Source organism: Oncorhynchus gorbuscha, linkage group LG06 (assembly GCF_021184085.1).
Source record: "Oncorhynchus gorbuscha isolate QuinsamMale2020 ecotype Even-year linkage group LG06, OgorEven_v1.0, whole genome shotgun sequence".
Lineage (NCBI taxonomy): Eukaryota > Metazoa > Chordata > Actinopteri > Salmoniformes > Salmonidae > Oncorhynchus > Oncorhynchus gorbuscha.
In genome coordinates this window covers 73632225-73653315 of record NC_060178.1, presented here as the reverse complement: position 1 = coordinate 73653315, position 21091 = coordinate 73632225, and the positions used below count along the sequence as shown (strand labels likewise).

The 21091-nt window shown below is 41.2% G+C and overlaps 1 protein-coding gene across 1 annotated transcript in view; it reads left to right on the top strand.

Moving 5' to 3' along the window:
* The window catches only part of LOC124038304 (attractin-like protein 1), a 354502-nt gene that overhangs the window by 219908 nt on the left and 113503 nt on the right, over nucleotides 1-21091 (top strand). The window lies entirely within an intron of this gene.

Below are 21091 nucleotides of genomic sequence, written 5' to 3'. Positions count from 1 at the left end.
TGACCACCTAAATCCAGGTGAAAGCTATGATCCCTTATTGATGTCACCTGTTAAATCCACAGGTTAAAGAAGGATTTTTAAGCCTTGAGACAATTAAGAAATGGATTATGTATGTGTGTGTGTGCCATTCAGAGGGTGAACACAAGATTGAAGTGGCTTTGAAGAGGGTATGGCAGTAGGTGCCAGGCACACCGGTTTAAGGTTGCCAAGAACTGCAACGCTGCTGGGTGTTTCACGCTCAACAGTTTCCCGTGTGTATCAAGAATGGTCCACCACCAAAAGGACATCCAGCCAACTTGACACAACTGTTGGAAGCGTTGGATTCAACATGGGCCAGCATCTCTGTGGGAATGCTTTCGACACCTTGTAGAGTCTATGCCCCAACACATTTTCTTTGTTCTGAGAGCAAAAGGGGGTGCAACTCAATATTATGAAGGTGTTCCAAAACGATTTCTTCACCTTTTCATGAACAATTGAACAGACCAGATCCTCAAAGACATTGACTGACCTTGTCTGTGACTCTACATGTCAACAAAGGTTGACGTTAAAGGTTAATGTTTTCATAATGGTAGTTGTCCCCCGATCACATTCTGTACCACACCCACTGTGTGCTGTTCACTAGTAGCTTCCCCTGCAGGCAAGGCTTCACCCCCCTCCCTCCCTCCAGTGCAAAGGCAACTCCCAACCCCCCCGGATGTTCTGAAGGTTGTGTTAATGTCGCCCGCTCTGCAAACACGACTCACTCCTTAACGAGCGGAGCGCAGCAATAAACAAGGCCATTCCCCTTAATTACTGCTCCTCATGATCCAATTAACTCTGACGGAGTGACGCTTAACGAAGTGGAATGGAGTGATATATCACTTAAAGCTGCAACAGATGCCACATCGGTTTCATTTGTCTCTTTTTCTACTCTTCTGTTTTCTTACAGGCCGCAAAATGGTGACATAAATACACGCATACCAATGTGCAACTTAAATAAGTCATGATTGGGCTTTTAAAATCAATAAAAACATCAGTGTGGATTTAATTGAGATGTAACATGCTCGGTTTCTGTGAAATCCATTGAGATTTGAAAAGAGAACTCCTATAGTTAAAACACTGGTGGTTTTGTCCCTCTGCCAAGGCTGCCACAGTTGGTGGTTTTCTCTTCATCAAATGCTGTGCTTTAAGATGGGTCATGGTTTTAATATCACAGAGGGGACAATTCCCGCCTGTTTTTAGCTCTGTCCTTTTATCAAAATGTGCATATCTTATTCGTCCATTTTACTTTCATATCTTGAGTTTCAGATGATTAAGTGATTTTTCTGTTAGTGGGAAAGTATTTTTTATTTTATTTAGCCAAGTATTTTATTTTATTTAGCCAAGTCTTTTTAAAGTTCTCTGCAACATTTAAATGATATCAAATATAGCTACTGTACCTGTACTACACACCTGTTTGTGCTTATGCGGCAGACTTAAACCCAAAACGCAACGTTTTATTCCATTATGAATGAATGGTGGTGACATCTGCAGTGTAGTGTAAAGTCTCCTCTTACCTGGCAACCCTGTATTTGTTTAGGCTTGTTTCCCAGTGAGAGCACACTTGCTTGTGGACACGTCTACATTATTAATGAGGAAGAGTCCCATGTCACAGAAGAGCTGCAATGCTGCATTCACTGTGTCTCACTCTCTTTGTGGACACTAACACTCCGCTTGAATGCAGGATGTCACCCATGGGGTAAAGACCAGGGGCACTGATATCGCACATATCCAGCTGCATTAGTTATTTTACTACATCCCATATATTACAGGTGGCTGTAGCCCAATTTTATGACCACGGTTAGAACAGAGAGGTACAGTTGAAGTCGGAGGTTTACATACACCTTAGCCAAATACATTTAAACTCAGCTTTTCACAATTCCGGACATTTAATCAGAGTAAAAATTCCCTGTCTTAGGTCAGTTAGGATGACCACTTTAGTTTAAGAATGTGAAATGTCAGAATAATTGTAGAGATAAATATTTATTTCAGCTTTTATTTATTTATTCACATTCCCAGTGGGTCAGAAGTTTACATACACTCAATCAGAATTTGGTAGCATTGCCTTTAAATTGTTTAACTTGGGTAAAACGTTTCGGGTAGCCTTCCACAAGCTTCCCACAATAAGTTGGGTGAATTTTGGGCCATTCCTCCTGACAGAGCTGGTGTAACTGAGTCAGGTTTGTAGGCCTCCTTGCTGGCACATGTTTTTTTTTTCAGTTTAGCCCACAAATGTTCTATGGGATTGAGGTCAGGGCTTTATGATGGCCACTCCAATAGCTTGACTTTGTTGTCCTTAAGCCATTTTGCCACAACTTTGGAAGTATGCGACCAAGCTTTAACTTCCTGACTGATGTCTTGAGATATTGCTTCAATATATCCACGTAATCTTTCTCCCGCATGATGCCATCTATTTTTGTGAAGTGCACCAGTCCCTCCTGCAGCAAAGCACCCACACAACATGATGCTTCCGCCCCGTGCTTCACGGTTTGGATGGTGTTCTTCGGCTTGCAAGCATCTCCTTTTTTCCTCCAAACATAGCGATGGTCATTATGGCTAAACAGTTCTATATTTATTTCATCAGACCAGTGGACATTTCTCCAAAAGGTACGATCTTTGTCCCCATTTGCAGTTGCAAACCGTAGTCTGGCTTTTTTATGGCGGTTTTGGAGCAGTGGCTTCCTCCTTGCTGAGCGGCCTTTCAGATTATGTCGATATAGGCCTCGTTTTACTGTGGATATAGATACTTTTGTACCTGTTTCCTCCAGTATCTTCACAAGGTCCTTTGCTGTTGTTCTGGGATTGATTTGCACGTTTCGCACCAAAGTACGTTCCATTCTAGGAGACAGAACTCGTCTCCTTCCTGAGCGGTATGACGACTGCGTGGTCCCATGGTGTTTATACTTGCGTATTAATGTTTGTACAGATGAACGTGGTATGCTCAGGCGTTTGGAATTGCTCCCAAGGATGAACCAGACTTGTGGAGGTCTACAATCTTTTTCTGAGGTATTTCACTGATTTCTTTTGATTTCCCATGATGTCAAGCAAAGAGGCACCGAGTTTAAAGGTAGGCCTTGAAATACATCCACAGGTACACCTCCAATTAGCCTCTATGTCAATCAGAAGCTTCTAAAGCCATGACATCATTTTCTGGAATTTTCGAAGCTGTTTAAATGTACAGTCAACTTAGTGTATGTAAACTTCTGACCCACTGGAATTGTGATACAGTGAATTATTAGTGAAATTATCTGTCTGTAAACAATTGTTGGAAAAATGTATTGTATCATGCACAAAGTAGATGTCCTAACCGACATGCCAAAACTATAGTTTGTTAACAAGACATTTGTGGAGTGGTTGAAAAACGAGTTTTCATGTCTCCAACCTAAGTGTATGTTAACTTCCGACTTCAACTCTATGTAGTTAAATACAAATAAATGAATAAGATGGATGTCAAAAAGCTAGTGTCAGAACTGTTCTAGCAACTGCATGCCGGTTGTCAGTTGAGGAATGGAGTGTTAGCATGTTTGTGTGTAAATGTCTCTCTCTCTCTCTCACTCACTCACTCACTCACTCACATTTTTGGAAGGGTTTTAGCTGTGTGCGAGGGTAGATGTTGGAGAGAAGTGAGGGAAAGGACAGAGGATCCATTACTAGACTGAGGTAAACACACACGTGTGCGCACATTGTCAGAAACAGTGGAAAGCAATTGTCTGACTTCAGTGCTGGCAGCTCATAACTTTGTGATTAACTACGCAGGAGTCTTCCTACCTACTTCCTTCATTACTCACCCTGCACCATCAAGCGGGAAATTAACAATGCAAATCAATGGAGCTGGATGCTGTCTTTTTATGATCTTCCTGTTTTGATGTTATTAATGCAGGAGTGATGAGATAAATTGTTGATGTTCCAGTAGGTGCTCGGGGACTTGGTCAATTGGACCAAATGGGGCTAATATATAATAGCCATTATTATTTTTCGGGCTCCAACGGTCGTTTCTGAGCAAGTTCTCATTTCTCTTTAAGATTGCCTTGTTAATATAATTTATAATGTGTTGTAAACAAGAAGTCTAGTGGTTGTTGTTGTTTTAAGCAGTTATATAAGTGACACAAAAAAAAGGAATATTATGAATTATACTCAGGCCCCTGGGGGAATCGATGCTGCATCACGGTCCTCTGACGTGATTAGAAGACTCCTTTGCTCCATGTAAACCGCATGTGCTTTGGGCTTCAGTAAATCATTAGTGTGAATAAAGCTTGTATGCAGTTTTATCTATATCAGTGTATGAATGTTGCATGGTATACAGGTTCCAAAGCAATATCACAGTACCAAAACGTCATGATACTTATGATACCAGCATTTTAGAATACCGTAGTACCATTTCATATGATACTACTACATTTTTCGTCCCTACCAATCTAAAGAACCCGCTGGCGCCTGTTATAAACTGTTAATGAATTCTGTTTTGTTTATAAATACAGTTGCATTTTATTTAAGCAACAGTCACTTTTGTATGTGCCGGTCCAATAATGTCCACTCCACTTTCAGGCTCATATCGTACCACGTGTGGTAACTGTAATCAGCCAGCCAGCAGTCGCATCCCATTCCAGCCATCACTCACCTGCTTCTCTCCGTCCGCTCTCCCTGCACATCTATTCCTCAAAGTTTTTTTTACGTGTAATTTAGCTGTGACTATGACTGGGGATGCAGTCCCTGATGAGTTTTCTTTGTTACATTTGTGCATTTGATACGTTGGAGCAAACCATGTCGTGGGCCGTTTTAAACTAATTCCAGGTTGCTAATTATTGGTTAGATAACAACAACCACAATCTGTCCCATTACCGAGCTGACAACTTTCTAACTTGGACAGTAGGTCCAGTCAAATCTGTTTGGAACATGAAGAAAGGAAAAAGGTCTGCTACTCATGAGATGTGCTTCAAAGGTAGGATTCATATAGGCCTAATGGAAGCCTAAAATATATAGACAATCTATTTCTCAGTGCCTTTCAAATCAAATCTAATCAAATTTGAGTTGTCACATACACATGGTTAGCAGATGTTAAATGCGAGTGTAGCGAAATGCTTGTGCTTCTAGTTCCGACAATGCAGTGATAACCAACAAGTAATCTAACTAACAATTCCAAAACTACTGTCTTATACACAGTGTAAGGGGATAAGGAACATGTACATAAGGATATATGAATGAGTGATGGTACAGAGCAGCATACAGTAGATGGTATCGAGTACAGTATATACATATGAGATGAGTGTGTAGACAAAGTAAACAAAGTGGCATAGTTAAAGTGGCTAGTGATACATGTGTTACATAAGGATGCAGTCGATGATGTAGAGTACAGTATATACATATGCATATGAGATGAATAATGTAGGGTAAGTAACATTATATAAGGTAGCATTGTTTAAAGTGGCTAGTGATATATTTACATTTCCCATCAATTCCCATTATTAAAATGGCTGGAGTTGGGTCAGTGTCAATGACAGTGTGTTGGCAGCAGCCACTCAATGTTAGTGGTGGCTGTTTAATAGTCTGATGGCCTTGAGATAGAAGCTGTTTTTCAGTCTCTTGGTCCCAGCTTTGATGCACCTGTACTGACCTCGCCTTCTGGATGATAGCGGGGTGAACAGGCAGTGGTTCGGGTGGTTGATGTCCTTGATGATCTTTATGGCCTTCCTGTAACAACGGGTGGTGTAGGTGTCCTGGAGGGCAGGTAGTTTGCCCCCGGTGATGCGTTGTGCAGTCCTCACTACCCTCTGGAGAGCCTTACGGTTGAGGGCGGAGCAGTTGCCGTACCAGGCGGTGATACAGCCCGCCAGGATGCTCTCGATTGTGCATCTGTAGAAGTTTGTGAGTGCTTTTGGTGACAAGCCGAATTTCTTCAGCCTCCTGAGGTTGAATAGGCGCTGCTGCGCCTTCTTCACGACGCTGTCAGTGTGAGTGGACCAATTCAGTTTGTCTGTGATGTGTATGCCGAGGAACTTAAAACTAGCTACCCTCTCCACTACTGTTCCACCTTAGCTTTCTTGGGAACAGGAACAATGGTGGCCCTCTTGAAGCATGTGGGAACAGCAGACTGGTATAGGGATTGATTGAATATGTCCGTAAACACACCGGCCAGCTGGTCTGCGCATGCTCTGAGGGCGCGGCTGGGGATGCCGTCTGGGCCTGCAGCCTTGCGAGGGTTAACACGTTTAAATGTTTCTAAAGTTGGTATCAGTATGTTTGTGGGAGAGAGAGTGGTGTGTTTATGAGTGAGAGGGTGACAGAGAGAGAGAAAAGTGTGTGTGAGAGGGTGGGACAGTCTAGGTGGGTCTGTTTACTGAAGGGTGAGGAAGGTTTCATGCAGTGTTTTCCCCTTACTGACACAATGACATGCAGATCATTATGCATGTGTATCACTTCCTCCCACTTCTCCAACCAAATCAAAGGTAGGCCTTTGCAAATATGAGCATTTCGCCATTATATGCAGTATTCTATTATACAGTGTGAAGTTAAATTCTATATGTGTTGTATTGAGTAGAAGTGTGAATATCAGTGACAGGTTTTTTGTGTAGCACATGCGCATAGCGTTCAGAAAACGGGAACAAGCGTCAGGGGGACAGGGCAAACAGGACGCTAGGCCACTCTGAATTTTGTCCCCGTGTAATTGCGCTACTTCTTGGTATTGTGATACTTGGCCTGGTATTGTATCGTTAGTAAAATGTTGGTATCGTGACAACCCCACAATGTATCCAGATCTTATAATGGATTCTTCCTTAGCTGTTAATTTTCTCTAAATCTAAAAGTACAACCTAAATTCGAGACGATGTTTTAAGTAGTTGAACATGTTATTAATCCATCCCCGTGAAAGTGACAACCTGACACATACGCATTTTCTGTCAAAAAACAACTTTATATGGAAGGAATGCTTTTGATTTGGCGGCCTGCGTATGCACAGTTTGGGGCGAGACTACCGTTAGACCCAGTGACGTGTTTCTGTGTATGAGCTTAGATACCCAACGTCGCCATGACATCGCCTACAAGCGTGATCAGTGATTTCCATTGGAGAAGCAGTTTTTTGCCTATCCTACTGTACTGTCTTTGGTAATACGGTAATGGCAAATGTCTCATTATTTGACTTGATTGCAATGTACTGACAGTTATATTGTAGCACTTTTCACAGTAGTGCTTATCATCTGTTAGCACATATCCTGGAGGGATTTTGTTCTAGCGAAGGTGAACATGGGATCTCTTCAGAGTTAATTATGGATCACAACCAGCAGAGAGGAAAATACAACTGGGCTCATGCTAATTACATTTCCAACAATAATTTTGGGATATGAGATCAAACCATCAAAACTACTTTGAAATTGTAATGATGATGCACAAGACAGCTTGTACAGACCTCTTTGATTCCCCTAATAGGGCTGCCCCTCTGTAGACTGGGGAAAAGCCCTATTTTGACAACTAACCTCATTAAGCTTGCTCTTCATCTCGCAATCAATAAATAAACAAATAAATAAACAAACAAATGAATAGATAATGGCTTTCTTATTTAATTGTCCATTTTTATGCGTTACTGTGGTAATAATTTGGTTGTCTGATGGCCATGTTAAGCAGCTTACTGCCATAAATTAGCTTTTTACATTAGCGTTGACTCATATTTACCCGAAAATATTCACACAGCTAAAATATGTATTGGGTTTAGTCAGATTGTAGAGTATGGAAGTGGCGCATATGTCTCTCACCAGCTCCCCTCTGAAATTACCATCTATCCCCCCTCGCCCCAGTCCAATGTAACTGCTATTCCAAACCACAGACAGATGTTGCCCAATTCTCTGATTAAATGCTGATTTATTCCTGTAATTTAGTTTAGCCGCTGTCGTCCTCAAAAGAGCAACATTAATTTTGTGGGCATAAATTAAACCATCATTTGTATGTGTGTGTATTTGTGTGCGTTATCATATTAGGTGAGACTTGTTAAGGCTGGGCACTTCTGACCTTTTGGTGTCGGTATGATAATTACCACAATTCCCCATTATATTTATTATTTTAAATTAGACTTTGCATAACGTAATTAACATATCGTGTCATTTCTTTGCTGTCATTATTGCATTAAAGTTTAGAGATATTCAGCTGTATGAGCTGCAAAAACATTCCATAATGAACAGAAATGTGATTAAATTTGAGGTTTTAAGGCTATTTATTTCTTAACTTGTGCCTGCTATTCTCAAATGAGCCAAATTTGAAAGCAATTACAGCTTCCAGTAATCACATTTAATAATTTAGATGTTTGATAGTCTAGTTATTGAAGTTATTATATTCTCCGGTAGTAGTGGAGCAGCCACCTATTGTGTTGAGAGAGAATTATTCTGATGAGAAAGTTATTCCCATAGCATATTCCCATAGGGCGGCGCACAATTGGCCCAGCGTCTTCCGGGTTTGGTCGGTGTAGACCGTCATTGCAAATAAGAATTTGTTCTTAACTGACATGCCTAGTTAAATAAAGTTTTATTTTTTTTAAATGCTGTGAGTTGAGGTGACTCTGAAGGCCTACGGTACTTGGCACGCTCTATAGACCTATCACTCTATGCAACACAGACCACAATCTCCTGTTGGACAGATTATGTTGTCTGGGCCAGTTGGCACCAAATCACCCTTACCCCATATTTGGCAGCCATTAATAGAGGTGGTAGATTAGGAGGGTTTAATGTGGCCAAGCATTGGCTCCCCTGGACAGCCTCAGTGTAAACAAAGCAATGGGATGAGCCTCGGTGCTGTGCTGCTTAACCTAGCCGCTGAACATCAGCAACAATCAGTCAGATAGGCTGCCAGCTATTCTGCGTGTCACCACAGCACTTGTACAGGCGGAGTCTAAGTCTAACCATCATTGTATTCAAGACAGAAAGATAATCCGTTTTCTTTCCATTTAGGGATAGATTCATCGGTCGATTTGGTTAAAACCACAGTTTGTCCTTTCATACAGTGAACTGTATTATACCACCACGTTAGCCAGTCTACCATATGTTCTCAGCCATAAATCACAATTTTTCATCAGAATGATCAGATTATACATAAGGCATAAGTGAACACAACCGAGTTTGTGTTAGTTTGTTTTGGGTACAACCTGTATGATCGATAGTTAGTACATTGTATTGGGGTATTGGCCGACGAGGACACAGAAGTTGGAGTAAATATGAGAGACAGGGACACTATATCAGTCTTCAAACCCAGCTGTGATGTTTGCGGGCCCACTGTGCATTAATGACTCCACACTATCAGCTCCTCACAGGTGACTGCTTTTATCATCTGACGGTAGATTAGTCTGAAGGTCCCCAGCTTCGCAGGGATCTGAAACGCCCGTCGCCAAACTCCAATGTCAATCTTCAAAGGAGCCAGGGACCCTGCGCCTAATGCTCTGAGGGACGTGGCAAGGACGTCTCCCTGGAGCCATAACGTTTATTTGTGTTTGTTCTGGTTTCATTTTTTTTTTCCTTCCCAAGGCTCACTTTTTGTAATAATATCCCCCTACACATTATGAGGTATGTTCTGACATGCTGATCCTTGTTGTCATGGTGATTGATGGTGGGGGTTGACTTCAGGCTGGTGTCATTTTATTTATTTTTGATCTTTTTTTTGGGGGGGGGGGGTAGATCAGCTTTAATATTTCAGGTAGATTATGGCTTCCATCAGTGTAATTGCCTTCATCATTTCCAATCCCCCGTATATTTTCTGTAAATATATACACATATACAGCGGACAGTGTTTTGACCCTTACAGCCTTGTTCTAAAATGTATTAAATACTTTTTTCCCCTCATCAATCTAAACACCATACCCCATAATGACAAAACAAAAGCAGGTTTTTAGAAATGTTTGCAAATGTATAAAAATCTAAACTGAAATATCACATTTACATAACTATTCAGACCATTTACTCAGTACTTTGTTGAAGCACCTTTGGCAGCAATTACAGCCTCAATATTCTTGCGTATGACGCTACAAGTTTGGCACACCTGTATTTGATGAGTTACTCTCATTCTTCTCTGCAGATCCTCTCAAGCTCTGTCAGGTTGGATGGGGAGAGTTGCTACACAGCTATTTTCAGGACTCTCCAGAGATGTTCAAGTCTGGTCTCTGGCCGGGCCACACAAGGACATTCAGAGACTTGTCCCAAAGCTATTCCTGCATTGTCTTAGCTGTATGCTTAGGGTCGTTGTCCTGTTGGAAGGTGGACCTTCGCCCCAGTCTGAGGTCCTGAGCACTCTGGAGCAGGTTTTTTATCAAGGATCTCTGTACTTTGCGCCGTTCATCTTTCCCTCAATCCTGACTAGTCCCCCAGCCCCTGCTGCTAAAGAACATCCCCACAGCAGGAAGTGGCCACCACCATGCTTCACCGTAGTGATTGTGCCAGGTTTCCTCCAGACGTGACGCTTGGCTTTCTAGCCAAAGTTCAAACTTGGTTCCATCAGATCAGAGATTCTCATGGTATGAGAGTCCTTTAGGTGCCTTTTGGCACACTCCAAGCAGGCTGTCAGTGCCTTTTATTGAGGTGTGGCTTCCGTCTGGCCACTGATTGGCGGAGTGCTGCGGAGATGGTTGTCCTTCTGGACGGTCTCCCATGTTGTCGTAACTTTACTTTCATTCATCTGATGACTGTTATTTATCTAATCAACTAACTTTCATTGTTTAATTGTTACCCAATTAAACTAATCATGTAACAATTAACTCATTAGCATTTGGGGCACCACGAGAGTGTTTCTTTAAAGTGTTACCATCTCCCGAATTGAACTCTGAAGTTCTTTATCTGTCACATCCATAAACAGTCAACTTATTAATCATAACCTTGTATCATATCATCATTCTGAACAGTTGTAACCTTGCATCTGCAAAAACCGAGCCTCACTTATAATTCAGTACTACACAAATTGGTTTAATTAAGTATTTACTAGCTAACTATATGGTAACACAGGATAAACATACACACTTAATACATTAAAACCATGTCCCTAGTGGACCGACAGCTCTAGGAATTTAGGAATGATAGAGGCCACTGTGGGCTTGTGAACCTTCAATGCTGCAGAAATGTTTTGGTACCCTTCCCCAGATCTGTGCCTCGACACAATACTGTCTCGGAGCACTACGGACAATTCCTTCAACCTCTTGGTTTTTGCTCTGATGTGCACTGTCAACTGTGGGACTTTATATAGACAGGTGTGTGCCTTTCCAAATCATGTCCAATCAATTGAATTTACACAGGTGTACTCCCATCAAGTTGTAGAAACATCTCAAGGATGATCAATGGAAACAGGATGCACCTGAGCTCAATTTCAAGTCTCATAGCAAAGGGTTTGAATATTTATGTAAAGAAGGTATTTCTGTGTTTTAAAATAAAACACCTGTTTTCACATTGTCATTATGGGGTATTGTGTGTAGATTGATTCAAATGTTTTATTTATTTAATACATTTTAGAATAAGGCTATAACGTTGCAATGTGGAAAAAGTCAAGGGGTCCGAATAGTTTCTGAATGGACTGTATAGATACATGCATACACATATATACATGGTTGGGGAGTAACGGATTACATGGAATCCGTTACATGTAAGGGATTACAAAAAAAACATAACTGTAATGCGTTACGTTACCAACAAAAATATTGTAATCAGATACTTGGAAAAACTAGATGATTACTTTGAGGATCACTTTTAAATTCAGATGTTAGCTGAGAAAAATATTTGACAGTTATCTGTTTTCTCAATGACATTCAAACAGTTGAGCGAGTCTGACCACAAGTCAGAGACCACGGACTATGCCTAATTAAATAAAGGTTAAATTAAATAAAATACAATACAAATGATGACACACAAATGTGTTTGATGGATTGCGGGAAAAGAGCAGGAGTAGGCTTTTGTAGGCTACAGTCCAAGCTATGTCTTGCAATGCTGCGACTGCTGTCAGCATCCAAAGATGATCAAATTTGAATAAACACTTGGAGGTAAGGATGACAGCAGTGGTGAAGTCTACGGAGATACGGATATCACTTATTATTGATATCTACATAGTGCATGAATCAAACTGCTGCTCTCTCATTTAGCTATTTGCGCGTTACGGATTGTGGTTGTTGTGGATGGCAGTTCACAAATCTAAGTGTGTATTTGAACCCAATAATGGTTGAATTCAAGAAGTTTAAGCTGCCTACAGTATCAATCATTGTTTTTGAAACCAGTAGACAGCAAGGGAAAAATGTGCTCTTGTAACAGCTGCATAGTGCGGATCCCAGCCTATGGAATAAAAGTTAGGCTTTTATTGCTCAATCTAATTCATGCTGATAAAATAAATAAATCCATAAGCCTAATGGACACATGCTCAAACTCACACACTTTTGATAGACTGAAAGGGGCAATCTGTAGTTGCTACATCCATTTTTGGACTTATAAATTATATATATTAATGTAAAGATATATAATTTAATAGTATCGTTGTATGTAGTAAAAAGTGATGGGTTAGAATAAGCATTCATAGCATTCGGCTTGCAAGCCTCCCTCTTTTTCCTCCAAACATAACAATGGTCATTATGGACAAACAGTTATATTTTTGTTTCATCAGACCAGAGGTCATTTCTCCAAAAAGTACGATCTTTGTCCCCAAACCATAGTCTGGCTTTTTTTATGGCGGTTTTGGAGCAGTGTCTTCTTCCTTGCTGATCAGACTTTCAGTTTATGTTGATATATGACTAGTTTTACTGTGGATATAGATACTTTTGTACCTGTTTCCCCCAGCATCTTCACAAGGTCCTTTGCTGTTGTTCTGGAATTGATTTGTACTATTCACACCAAAGTATTTTCATCTCTAGGAGACAGAACGCGTCTCCTTCCTGAGCGGTATGACGGCTGCGTGGTCCCATGATGTTTATACTTGCGTACTATTGTTTGTACAGATGAATGTGGTACCTTCAGGCGTTTGGAAATTGCTCCCAAGGATGTAGAGGTCTACAATTTTCTTTCTGAAGTCTTCACTGATTTCTTTTGATTTTCCTTTCGTGTCAAGGAAAGAGGCACTGAGTTTGAAGGAAAGCCTTGAAATAGATCCACAGGTACACCTCCAATTGACTCAAATGATGTCAATTAGCCTATCAGAAGCTTCTAAAGCCATGACTGTCACGGCTGGCTAGGTGTGTAGAGAGGAATCAGGTGCAGAGAGCAGAGAGGTCCAGGGGAAAGATGCACTTTAATGCGGCACCAAAAGTAAATGCCCAAACACGCAGGGCTCAAAACACTGACCAACCCAAAACAACGGGTAAAAATTAGAGTAAACTAATGAACCTCAGCACTTAGGCTTCTACTTCCAGCTTAAACATACTATATGCATTTTACGGACACAATCTATTTTACAATATGTATTTGTTTGTTTGTTTTGTATCCTATACCTCCGCAACCTTCAACCCCTCCCATCTATTTCTGAGGACCATCCAGTTTCTATTCGCCATATATTTTTTAACTGTGCTTTTTCACAAAAGTTCTGAACCCCTCCCGTTTATCTCTTAACACTTATTGCAGTGTAGTCACTGATAGGTTTGTTTACTTCTACTAGGGGTATCTCATAGCCTGCATACTTACAAGTATATACTCATAGTGGAGACACACAGCCACATTGAAGGTAAGGTGCAGATGTATGGCCTCGCCAGCATGCAGTCAGAGCTCTCTCACGCTGGACTAAAGCATCTGTAGAGGGCACTCTGTCCTCGTGTCTCATTAGTTAGAACACAGCCTGCCTCTCATACAGCTTGGCATCTACATGCTCGCTCTTGCTTGTTGGGATCATCATGTTCTGCGTCCGGTTTCAGTGATGAGGCGGTTTGTTGCTGTCAGACCGATTCTAAAGCTGTAAGCGCCAATAGTGTCGGCTGGCAGCATTTTAATGTGTGTGAATTTAGCCCGTGTGTATGTGTGAATGCACACACACACACCCACACACAGACATCGAGGGAATGCTGACACAAGACCTCTATCTTTGTCTCAATCTTATTTTTAATGTAGCAAACAACAACGTCCCCAGAGTCCCCTCTCCCCCCTTCAATCAGCTCTATTGCAAATAAAAAAGGACACAGCCTGGTTTTATTGCCACTATCTAATTTACCCTGCTTTACATCCTAGAAATGTCCTTACTGTGGCTGAATTTATTTCTGATTAGCTAGATGCAAATACATTTGTCTGGGGATGGAAATTGTGGTGGCTGCAGTTTAAATTATGTGTGTTTGTTTAGCAAGCAGGTTAGTGTTATGAAAATGGACCTGTTTCAAATAATGCAAAAGATGGAGATGATACAGTAGCTAACTTTTTTTCTTAAAAAGACAACAACACTGTTTTTAGCCATGTGTGTTTTAAAAGAAAATGTTTAATTGGATTTGTAATGACATGTTTGATGACTGATGACATCTGTCAAAACTAGAAATGTGAAAAGCGTATTGTTTAATGTCAGCATATGACAATGCCTAATTATCTGTGTATGTACAGTGCCTTCAGAAATACTTATTCCACATTTTGTTACAGCCTGAATTCAAAATTATTTAAAAAAAACATCTACACACAATACCCCATAACAATAAAGTGAAATCATGTTTTTAGAAATGTTTGCAAATGTACTGAAAATGAAATACAGAAATATGTAATTTACATAAGTATTTACTTTTTGCTATGCCACTCGAAATTGAGCTCAGGTGCATCCAGTTTGCTATGATCATCATTGAGATGTCACTACAACTTGATTGGAGTCCACCTGTGGTCAATTGAATTGTCTCGACATGATTTAGAAAGAAACACACCTGTCTATATAAGGTCCCAATGTTGACAGTGCATGTCAGAGCAGGAACTGCCACGAAGTCCAAGGAACTGTCCATAGAGCTTCGAGATAGAGATGTGATAAGGCATATACAGTATCTGGGGAAGGGAATAAAACCATTTATAGAGTGTTGAAAGTTTACAGGTGCACAGTGCTCTCCATCATTGGAAAAAAAATGGAACTACCCCAGACTCTGCTAAGAGTTGGCCTTCTGAGTAACCGGGCAAGAAGGACCTTGGTCAGGGAGGTGACCAAGAACCCACTCCTGAGAAAAAGGCACATGCAGCAAGCCTGGAGTTTGTAAAAAAAATGCACATGAAAGACTGAGATCATATGGTAAAAGATGCTGTGGTCTGTAACTCTTTGGCCTAAATGCAAAGCGGTATGTATTTGAGAAGGCCAGGCCCAGCCCATCACCCATCTAAAAAACCATCCCTACCGTGAAGCATGTTGGTGGCACCATTATGTTATGGGGATGCATTTCAGCGGCAGGGACACCAGCACCGACAGAGATGGCCGCTTCGCATTCCTAGGGAACTGTGCAGTATTTTGTTTTTTTACGTGTTGTTTCTTACATTGGTACCCCAGGTAATCTTAGGTTTTATTACATACAGTCTGGAGGAACTACTGAATATAAGAGCAACGTCAACTAACCATCATTACGACCAGGAATACGACATTCCAGAAGAGGATCCTGTATTTTGCCCACCACCCAGGACAATGGATCGGATCCCAGCAGGCGAACCAAAACAACGTCGCCGTAAAAGGGGCAAACGAAGCGGTCTTCTGGTCAGGCTCTGGAGACTGGCACATCGCGCACCACTCCCTAGCATACTACTTGCCAATGTCCAGTCTCTTGACAACAAGGTTGATGAAATCCGAGCAAGGGTAGCATTCCAGAGAGACATCAGAGACTGTAACGTTCTTTGCTTCACAGAAACATGGCTCACTCTAGACATGCTATCGGAGTCGGTACAGCTAACTGGTTTCTTCACGCATCGTACCGACAGAAACAAACGTCTTTCTGGTAAGAAGTGGGGCGGAGGGGTATGCCTTCCGATTAACGAGACGTGGTGTGATCATAACAACATACAGGAACTCAAATCCTTCTGTTCACCTGACTTAGAATTCCTCACAATCAAATGTCGACCGCATTATCTACCCAGATAATTATCTTCGATTATAATCACAGCCGTATATATCCCCCCCCAAGCAGACACATCGATGGCCCTGAACAAACTTTATTTGACTCTTTGTAAACTGGAAACCACATATCCTGAAGCTGCATTCATTGTAGCTGGGGATTTTAACAAGGCTAATCTGAAAACAAGACTCCCTAAATTCTATCAGCATATTGATTGTGCAACCATGGCTGGTAAATCCCTGGATCATTGTCATTCTAACTTCCGCGATGCATTTAAGGCCCTCCCCCGCCCTCCTTTCAGAAAAGCTGATTAAGAACTGAAAACTGCTGTTCACAAATGCTCTCCATCCAACCTCACTGAGCTCGAGCTGTTTTGCAAGGAGGAATGGGAAAAAATTTCAGTCTCTCGATGTGCAAAATTGATAGAGACATACCCCAAGCGACTTACAGCTGTAATCGCAGCAAAAGGTGGCGCTACAAAGTATTAACTTAAGGGGGCTGAATAATTTTGCACGCCCAATTTTTCAGTTTTTGATTTGTTAAAAAAGTTTGAAATATCCAATAAATGTCGTTCCACTTCATGATTGTGTCCCACTTGTTGTTGATTCTTCACAAAAATACAGTTTTATATCTTTATGTTTGAAGCCTGAAATGTGGCAAAAGGTCGCAAAGTTCAAGGGGGCCGAATACTTTCGCAAGGCACTGTATCTTTATGTACATATTCTTTATCCGTTTACACTTGTTTGTATAAGGTAGTTGTTGTGGAATTGTTAGGTTAGATTACTCGTTGGTTATTACTGCATAAGCATTTCTCTACACTCGCATTAACACCTGCTAACCATGTGTATGTGACAAATAAAATTTGATTTGATTTGACTGGGAGATTGGTAAGGATAGATGGAACAATGAATGGAGCCAAATATAGGCACATCTTTGATGAGAACCTGTGTGCAGAACTGTGCAGAAGTGATACAGACATCCAAGACGACTCTGTAAAGCTGAATTCTCCGCCAAAGGTGCTTCCACAAAGTATTGAATTCTTATTTAAATGAGAGATTTCTGTATTTTATTTTCAACACATCCAACACATTTTTTTCACTAATGTCATTATTGGGGTATTGTGTGTAGATGGGTGATAGAAAAAAATAAACGTGATCCATTTTGAATCCAGGCTGTAACACAACAAAATGTGGAATAAGTCAAGGGGTATGAATACTTTCTGAAGGCTCTGTACGCACACAGACCATCACACAATCAATGTCCCTTTCTCCCTTATGCGTGTACACACACAGAGACCCTCACACAGAGACTGTCCGATATAATATTCAGACAATATCTAGACACATGCATCAAACATACACTCTGAAAACCTGCTCCATCCCCATTGCATAGCTTCCCCCAGCTGCTCTTTGTGACTAGGAGGTGGACCACCACACCTCGCTTAATAACGCTTTATGCTTGTTTTTCGGAGTGCAGTAGGTTTCCATCACAATACACCAGACAATCATCCCTGCCTGAATCCCACTTACATCTTATTTTAGGATGATTTTAAAATGCCTGTGCCATTATGTGTTGTTACGTTTGAGTCCTGGTCAGGATGTTTTGTTGTTTAAATGAATGGCCGTACCTGTACACGGAAATACATCTCTCTGGTATACAACAGTGGCAATAGAACGTGATCTTGAGCTTGCTTTTTACAATTTGTGTTATTTGTGAGCAAGATTCATTTGGATTCTCAAATCTTTGCGTTACATACTGTATTTCCGTTCCTGGATGGTATACAGAGATTGCTAAAAGCTTTAAATGTAATTTCACAGCTCTGCAGTGCCTGATGCATCAATGATGCCCTGGAGTAATTGTTAACACTAGAAAAGCCTGGCCCCGGGGACCCTCTTCAAACCTATGATGAGTATTTTGGACGTCAACATTCTGACAGTCTAATAAATACATTTCATATATGCTATGACAAAAATAATAATTTGGTTGTGTTTGTGTCTTAGGTAACATTAGAATAGGAGAGAAAATGTATTTCAAAGAACACAATAGCATTTTCATGATTTCATTATTCTGTGTACAATGAAAAACCACTAAAACATCACAATTAGTGTTAGAATCCATTAAATTAACACCATCACAAAGATCATTCATTATTCATTCGTTAACGGCAGGTCTTGGGGAACATTATGAACCTAAGAAAATGCTTTCCAGTACTAATATATTATGCTTTCAGTTTTTGGAGTGCAAATGGAATCGTGGTAATTCTGCCCAAAAGGTATATTTTGAAATAGAGCTCAAGGGGTTTTTCAAGAGTTGTTTGGCAAGGATATGTGATTCAGAAACTGCAGAATCTGATCTCTGTTACTATATAGACATCAAAATGTCTTACCTGCTTGTGACTCTGAAGGAGCATTTGCAAAAGGAACTTTTTGGCAGTTCTTTCCGTGTTTCTGTGTCAATTCAAGCTGCACTGTTCAAATAAAATTGTATTGGTCAAAAACACGTATTTAGCAGATGTTATTGCAGGTGTAGCTAAATGCTTGTGTTCCTAGCTCCAACAGTGCAGTAATATCTTACAATTCACAACAATACACACATCTAAAATTAAAATAATGGAATTAAGAAATATATAAACATTAGATGAGCAATGTAGGAGTGGCATTGACTAAAATACAGTCGAATAGAAAACAGTTTATACATATGAAATGAGTAAAGTGGTATGTAAACATTATTAAAGTGACTAGTGTTCCATTTTTAAAGTTACCAGTGATTCCATGTCTATGAATATAGGGCAGCAGCCTCTAAGGTGCAGGGTTGAGTAACCGAGTGGTAGCCGGCTAGTGATTGCTATTTAACAGTCTGATGGCTTTGAGATAGATGCTGTTTTTCAGTCTCTCGTCCCAACTTTGATGCACCTGTACTGAGCTCTCCTTCTTGATGACAGCGGGGTGAACAGGCTGTGGCTCGGGTGGTTGATGTCCTTGATAATCTTTTTGGCCTTCCTGTGATATCGGGTGCTGTAGGTGTCCTGGAGGGCAGGCAGTTTCCCCGGTTGGAGAGTCCTGCGGTTGCGGGCAGTGCAGTGCAGTTGCCATACCAGGTGGTGATACAGCCCGACAGGATGCTCTCAGTTGTGCATCTATAAAAGTTTGTGAGAGTTTTAGGGGCCAAGCCAAATTTCTTCAGCCTCCTGAGGTTGAAGTGGCGCTGTTGCGCCTTCTTCACCACGTTGTCTATGTGGGTGGACCATTTCAGATCGTCAGTGATGTGTACGCCGAGGAACTTAAAGCTTTCGACCTTCTCCACTGTGGTCCCGTCAAAGTGGATAGGGGGGTGCTCCCTCTGCTTTTTCTGGTAATCGACGAACAGCTCCTTTGTTTTGTTGACGTTGAGGGAAAGGTTATTTTCCTGGCACCACTCCGCCAGGGCCCTCACCTCCTCCCTGTAGGCTGTCTCGTCATTGTTGGTAATCAGGCCTACTATGGTTGTGTCATCTGTAAACTTGATGATTGAGTTGGAGTTGCAGTCATGGGTGAACAGGGAGTGCAGGAGGGGGCTGAGCATGCGCCCTTGTGGGGCCCCTGTCTCGAGGATCAGTGGAAGTGGAGGTGTTATTTCCTACCTTCATCACCTGAGGGTGGCCCCTCAGGATGTCCAATACCCCGTTGCACTGGGCGAGGTTCAGACCCAGGGCCCAGAGCTTGATGATGAGCTTGGAGGGTACTATGGTGTTGAAGGCTGAGCCATAGTAAATGAACAGCACTCCAGCTGGCTGGAGTTAACTCGCTTAAATGTCTTACTCCTATCGGCCACAGTCCTTGGAAGCGGGCCGCGTCGTTGGCACAGTGTTATCCTCAAAGCGGGCAAAGAAGGTGTTTAACTTGAGCAAGATGTTTGCGTCTGCGACGTGGCTGGTTTTCTCTTTGTAGTCCGTGATTGTCTGCAGACCCTGCCACATACGTCTCACTTTGTCTCTGTACTGACATTTTGCCTGTTTAATTGCCTTACGGAGGGAATAACTACACTGTTTGCAATCGACCGTATTCCCAGTCACCTTGTCATGGTTAAATGCAGTGGTTTGTGCATTCAGTTTAATGCGAATGCTGCCATCTATCCACGGCTTCTGGTTTGGGTAGGTTTTAATAGTCACCGTGGGAACAACATCCCCTATACACTTCCTGATGAACTCAGTCACCTTGTCCGTTTGTATATCAATGTTATTTTCCGAGGCTACGGAACATATCCCAGTCCGCGTGATCAAAGACTCATCAGAGTCTTCATATACAATTTAACCATTGATAATATTCTCACCCATCAGACTATTGCCAATTTAATCTTGTCTTTAGGTTAACTCTATTATTATACAGTATGTGTGATATAGTTTAGGTGTAGTTTTGATGGGCCATAATCAGCTCTGCAGGCTGACTGCCAGTTAATGACTGGCGGTGAATGAAGGGCAGGGAAACTGATTCTAACAAAAATTATGTTAATGATATTAAGAATCTAACAACGACAGTGTGTTTATATAGACTTATTAAGGAAAAGTGAAGAATGGGGTGGACATGTATTTTCTATTGTTAAATAATCAGCTAGATGTGGGACCGGTGGTTAATTGGATTGTGGTTCCTGAAGTGTGAAGCTTAGAAACAGGATTAACAGTGAGATATCTGCATCCTGCTCTGCTAGTAACAGACTGTCCACTTAACGCTAAACCGCCTTCCTGTCAGACTGTTTTAACATTAGCCACTATGATCAAAGCATTCCAGACAATCATACAATTATGGTACAGCCCATATCCAGAGTCATACATATAGAATATCTAAATACACGCTTATCAACACGTGGAATTGTGACGTATGCAGTAGTGATGTGCGGGTTGAATAAAGAGAAAACACTGCCTTAAAAAAATCCATAAATGTGTAATTATTTTGTCATTTAAATCTATAGGTTACATTAAGGTTTTTCTTTCATTATTTTAGGCTACCTGGATTCGTGCATAAGCTTTAAGGCCTAATTGTATGCGTGCCGAATAGCCTACACGCCAATGGGCAGGTGATTTTGTGAACGTGCAGAAAAAGTTGACATCATACATGGAGATGG